We start from the raw sequence: 6,352 nt of genomic DNA, 5'->3' as shown, positions 1-6,352 counted from the left end.
ACATATAGATCAAAGCTTCGACAAATGATAATATAAATGAAGTGCATTGTCGCTTTGAGAAGTATGTGATAAGCAAGAGCTCCCCCTAAATTTGCGCATTATTTAAAATTTTCTTTTGAATTCAAATGCACAATCGATTAGGATCATGGGTCACTCTTCCATGTCACATACATCTTGGTGGAGCGCTCAAAATGATAGAATATGGAATATTCACTCATCACCAACGCAAGATATCAATGTTTATACATGAGAGATAGAATATCATCATTCAAGCACAAACATAAAGTATGATATGATCAAACATATGATCATAGGAGTATCTCACACACAAGCATAAATAATGTATCACCCAAACAAGCAAGCAAATAAAGTAGCAAGAGAGACAAATAAGACCAAAGCACTCTCTCTCGAAGCCAATGATCTATACACTTTCTCCCCCTTTAGCAACAAGTTACCAAAAAGCTTGAAAATGCATAGTGCTATGTGGATCTCTAAACACGATCTCCGGGAGCTCCGGAGTGTGAAGGTGGCATGGAGAGGAGTCCTGCAACGAATGCATCTGAAGAGGTCTGAGGAGCTGGTGGAGTTGCAACTGGAGGGGCAACTGAAGTTATAGCTGCAGGTGCTGACACTGTAGGTCCGGGATCAGTAGCAACTGGCATAGTTGAGGACCTTAATCCCCTTGGGACTTGCTGAAAAGCATCTGTTGTAGGTCCCTCATCCTTGTCTTCAAGCTCTTCTTGAATCTTCTCCATAGTTGACTGTATTTCTGTGACCTTCACATCTAAGTCATGAATTTTTGTCTCGATAATCCTTTCAAGACTCTCTTGGTTTTGATTCAGGGTGGCCAATCCTTTCTCAATCCTCAAAGTAGCCTGAATGAGATAACCAAGTTGACCTTTCTTGGACTTCAGAGATATTTGGGATGCCTCTTTAGCACTTGGTGTCTTGGCTGCCTTCTCTGCTTGTGCTTTCTCTTTCTTCTCCTGAGCCTCTAGTGATGTAGGATGTGATGGATCCATGACAACTACAATGTCTTCAAATTCACGCAATAGGGGAAGATGCTCCTTGTCCAAAAGATACATGCCTTTGCCCATCTTGGAGTTGATGAGCATCTGAATGTGTGGAACATAGCCACATGATCTCTTTTGGTCTGCAACAGTCCTTTTGATAGTCTCAACTATCAAGGACATCACCTTGAATTTCTCTGGCACATCAAACATATGCGGTAAATTTATGGAATGCCTGAGGATAGTGTTGATTGTTGGCAGCCCTGACAGAACATAGTGTACTGAGCCAAACTTGTGAGTGTCCAAGGCAGCATCAGGAATCTCCTTGTACATGTGTACCATGGAGTCATGTCCTTTTCTGGGCTTGGCATACACATCTATGCCATCCTCATGCTCTTCAGGGCATTGATCAGCTGGGCCCACTCAGCAACAGAGGATTGGTACCTAGTACCCTCAGTCATCCAAACAATTTTACCATCAGGGTAAAAGTGTGTTGTAGAGTAAAACTGCATGATCAACTCATCATTCTATTTAGTCAATTTCTGACCAACAAATGTGTCAAATCCTGTTGATCTGAAACTCTCATGAACTCCTGGGAAATAATCAACATTGTTGTCAATGAACTTCCAGTCAACCCATCTCATATCACTGACTATGGGCTTCTTGTCCAGGAGCACAGTCTCATAGAAATATTGATGCTCCTTTGTATGGAACCTGTAGTCCACAACAGTTCTCCTCCTTGTGGCATATGGGTCTGTCTGCCTCCATAGCCCGAGGCTTGCATCCTTCCTTAGCTTCATGTTCTCAGCCACAGGATGTGTGTCATCATGATCAGGGATCTTGGGCTTCAATTTCCTAAGCACTTGGGCTTATTCTTCTTCTTCCACTTTAGGAGCTGGGGCCTTGTTCTTCTCAGCAACTGGTATGTTCCGAGTTGATCTCTTGGGTGCTACAGGCTTAGAAGCTTGAGCAGCAGCTACAGCCTTGGGGGCAGTCTTGGGCTTTGATGGAGTGATGTCTACTACACAACCTTCTTCTTGTAGACGTTGTTGGGACTCCAAGTGCAGAGGTTTGTAGGACAGTAGAAAATTTCCCTCAAGTGGATGACCTAAGGTTTATCAATCCGTGGGAGGCATAGGATGAAGATGGTCTCTCTCAAGCAACCCTGCAACCAAATAACAAAGAGTCTCTTGTGTCCCCAACACACCCAATACAACGGTAAATTGTATAGGTGCACTAGTTCGGCGAAGAGATGGTGATACAAGTGCAATATGGTTGGTAGATATAGGTTTTTGTAATCTGAAAATATAAAACCAGCAAGGTAACTAATGATAAAAGTGAGTGTAAACGGTATTGCAATGGTGGGAAACAAGGCCTAAGGTTCATACTTTCACTAGTGCAAGTTCTCTCAACCATAATAACAAGCTGGATCATATAACTATCCCTCAACATGCAACAAAGAGTCACTCCAAAGTCACTAATAGCGGAGAACAAACAAAGAGATTATTGTAGGGTACGAAACCACCTCAAAGTTATCCTTTCTGATCGATCTATTCAAGAGTCCGTAGTAAAATAACACGAAGCTATTCTTTCCGTTCGATCTATCATAGAGTTCGTACTACAATAACACCTTAAGACACAAATCAACCAAAACCCTAATGTCACCTAGATACTCCAATGTCACCTCAAGTATCCGTGGGCATGATTATACGATATGCATCACACAATCTCAGATTCATCTATTCAACCAACACAAAGTACTTCAAAGAGTGCCCCAAAGTTTCTACTGAAGAGTCAAGACGAAAACGTGTGCCAACCCCTATGCATAAGTTCATTGAACCCGCAAGTTGATCACCAAAACATACATCAAGTAGATCACTTGAATATCCCATTGTCACCATAGATAAGCACGACAAGACATACATCAAGTGTTCTCAAATACTTAAAGACTCAATCCGATAAGATAACTTCAAACGGAAAACTCAATCCATTACAAGAGAGTAGAGGGGTAGAAACATCATAAGATCCAACTATAATAGCAAAGCTCGCGATACATCAAGATTGTATCACCTCAAGAACACGAGAGAGAGATATCAAACATATAGCTACTGGTACATACCCTCAGCCCCGAGGGTGAACTACTCCCTCCTCGTCATGGAGAGCGCCGAGATGATGAAGATGGCCACCGGTGAGGGATCCCCTGAGGCAGTCCTGGACTAGGGGGTGTCCGGATAGCCGAACTATCATCATTGGCCGGACTCCAAGACTATGAAGATACAAGATTGAAGACTTCGTCCCGTGTCCGGATGGGACTTTCCTTGGCGTGGAAGGCAAGCTTGGCAATACGGATATGTAGATCTCCTACCATTGTAACCGACTCTGTGTAACCCTAGCCCTCTCCGGTGTCTATATAAACCGGAGGGTTTTAGTCCATAGGACAAACAACAATCATACCATAGGCTAGCTTCTAGGGTTTAGCCTCCTTGATCTCGTGGTAGATCTACTCTTGTAATACCCATATCATCAATATCAATCAAGCAGGACGTAGGGTTTTACCTCCATCAAGAGGGCCCGAACCTGGGTAAAAACATCGTGTCCCTTGTCTCCTGTTACCATCCGCCTAGACGCACAGTTCGGGACCCCCTACCCGAGATCCGCCGGTTTTGACACCGACATTGGTGCTTTCGTTGAGAGTTCCTCTGTGTCGTCGCCCATAGGCCCGATGGCTCCTTCGATCATCAATAACGACGCGGTCCGGGGCGAAACTTTTCTCCCCGGACAGATCTTCGTATTCGGCGGCTTCACACTGCGGGCCAATTCACTTGGCCATCTGGAGCAGATCGAATATAATAGCATGGAACAATCAAAAAATATAGATACCTTGGAGACGTTTCAAGCATCCCCAAGCTTAATTCCTGCTCGTCCTCGAGTAGGTAAATGATAAAAATAGAATTTTGATGTGGAATGCTACCTAGCATAATTCTCAATGTACTTTTCTTTATTGTGGCATGAATGTTCAGATCCAAATGATTCAAGATAAAAGTTCATATTGACATAAGAAATAGTAATACTTCAAGTATACTAACAAAGCAATGATGTCTTCTCAAAATAACATGGCTAAAGAAAGCTATCCCTACAAAATCATATAGTCTGGCTATGCTCTATCTTCATCACACAAAGTATTTAATCATGCACAACCCCGATGACAAGCCAAGCAATTGTTTCATACTTTAGTATTCTCAAACCTTTTCAACTTTCACGCAATACATGAGCATGAGCCATGGACATAGCACTATATGTGGAATAGAATGTTGGTTGTGGAGAAGACAAAAAGGAGGAAGATAGTCTCACATCAACTAGGAACAGGCTATGGAGATGCCTATTAATAGATATCAATGTGAGTGAGTAGGGATTGCCATGCAACGGATGCACTAGAGCTATAAATTTATGAAAGCTCAACAAAAGAACTAAGTGGGTGCGCATACAACTTGCTTGCTCATGAAGACCTAGGCCATTTTGAGGAAGCCCATCATTGGAATATACAAGCCAAGTTCTATAATGAAAAATTCCCACTAGTATATGAAAGTGACAACATAGGAGACTCTCTATCATGAAGATCATGGTGCTACTTTGAAGCACAAGTGTGGTAAAAAGGATAGTAGCATTGTCCCTTCTCTGTTTTTCTCTCATTTTTTTAATTTTTTATTTGACCTCTTTTTTTTATTTGGTAGGCTCTTTGGCCTCTTTTTTTTATTAAGTTTGAAGTCTCATCCCGACTTGTAGGGGAATCATAGTCTGCATCATCCTTTCCTCACTTGGGACAATGCTCTAATAATGAAGATCATCACACTTTTATTTACTTACAACTCAAGATTATAACTCGATACTTAACAAGATATGACTCTATATGAATGCCTCCGGCGGTGTACCGGGTATGCAATGAATCAAGAGTGACATGTACGGAAATTATGAAGGTGGATTTGCCACAAATATGATGTCAACTACATGATCATGCAAAGAGCAATATGACAATGATGACACGTGTCATAATAAATGGAACGGTGGAAAGTTGCATGGCAATATATCTCGGAATGGCTATGGAAATGCCATAATAGGTAGGTATGGTGGCTGTTTTGAGGAAGGTATATGGTACCGGCGAAAGTTGCGCGACACAAGAGAGGCTAGAAATGGTGGAAGGGTGAGAGTGCGTATAATCCATGGACTCAACATTAGTCATAAAGAACTCATATACTTATTGCAAAAATCTACAAGCCATTGAAAACAAAGTACTACGCGCATGCTCCTATGGGGATAGATTGGTAGGAAAATACCATCGCTCATCCCCGACCGCCACTCATAAGGAAGACAATCAATAAATAAAATTGTGCTCCAACTTCATCACAAAGCGGTTCACCATACGTGCATGCTAGGGAATCACAAACTTCAACACAAGTATTCTTTAAATTCACAATTACCCAACTAGCATGACTCTAATATCACCACCTCTATATCTCAAAACAATTATCAAGTATCAAATTGATCATAGCATCCAATTCACTTTCTATGATAGTTTTTATTATACCCAACTTGGATGCCCATCATTCTAGGACCAATTTTATAACCATAGCAAATACCATGCTGTTCTAAGAGACTCTCACAATAATATAAGTGAAGCATGAGAGCTCATCTATTTCTTCAAAATAAAACCACCGTCGTGCTCTAAAAGATATAAGTGAAGCACTAGAGCAAACGACTCAGATCTTGGTATTTTATTCAAACAGCAAGAAAAACAAAAGAAAATAAAACGACGATCGAAGCAAAACAAATATCATGTGGTGAATAAAAATATAGCTCCAAGTAAAGTTACCGATGAACGAAGACGAAAGAGGGGATGCCTTCCGGGGCATCCCCAAGCTTAGGCTCTTGGTTGTCCTTGAATATTATCTTGGGATGCCTTGGGCATCCCCAAGCTTAGGCTCTTGCCACTCCTTATTCCATAATCCATCGAATCTTTACCCAAAACTTGAAAACTTCACAACACAAAACTTAACAGAAAACTCGTAAGCTCCGTTAGTATAAGAAAATAAAACCACCACTTAGGTACTGTTGTGAACTCATTCTAAATTCATATTGGTGTTAAACATACTGTATTACAACTTCTCTATGGTTCATACCCTCCGATACTACTCATAGATACATCAAAATAAGCAAACAACACATAGAAAACAGAATCTGTCAAAAACAGAACAGTCTGTAGTAATCGGTATCAAACGTATACTTCTGGAACTCCAAAAATCCTACCAAATTAGGAAGTCCTAAGAAATTTGTATGCCAATCCATAA

This window comes from Triticum aestivum, chromosome 2B, assembly GCF_018294505.1.
Source record: "Triticum aestivum cultivar Chinese Spring chromosome 2B, IWGSC CS RefSeq v2.1, whole genome shotgun sequence".
In the NCBI taxonomy this organism is placed as follows: Eukaryota; Viridiplantae; Streptophyta; class Magnoliopsida; order Poales; family Poaceae; genus Triticum; species Triticum aestivum.
The sequence above is the reverse complement of the archived record's forward strand: the minus strand, read 5'-3'. Positions refer to the sequence as shown.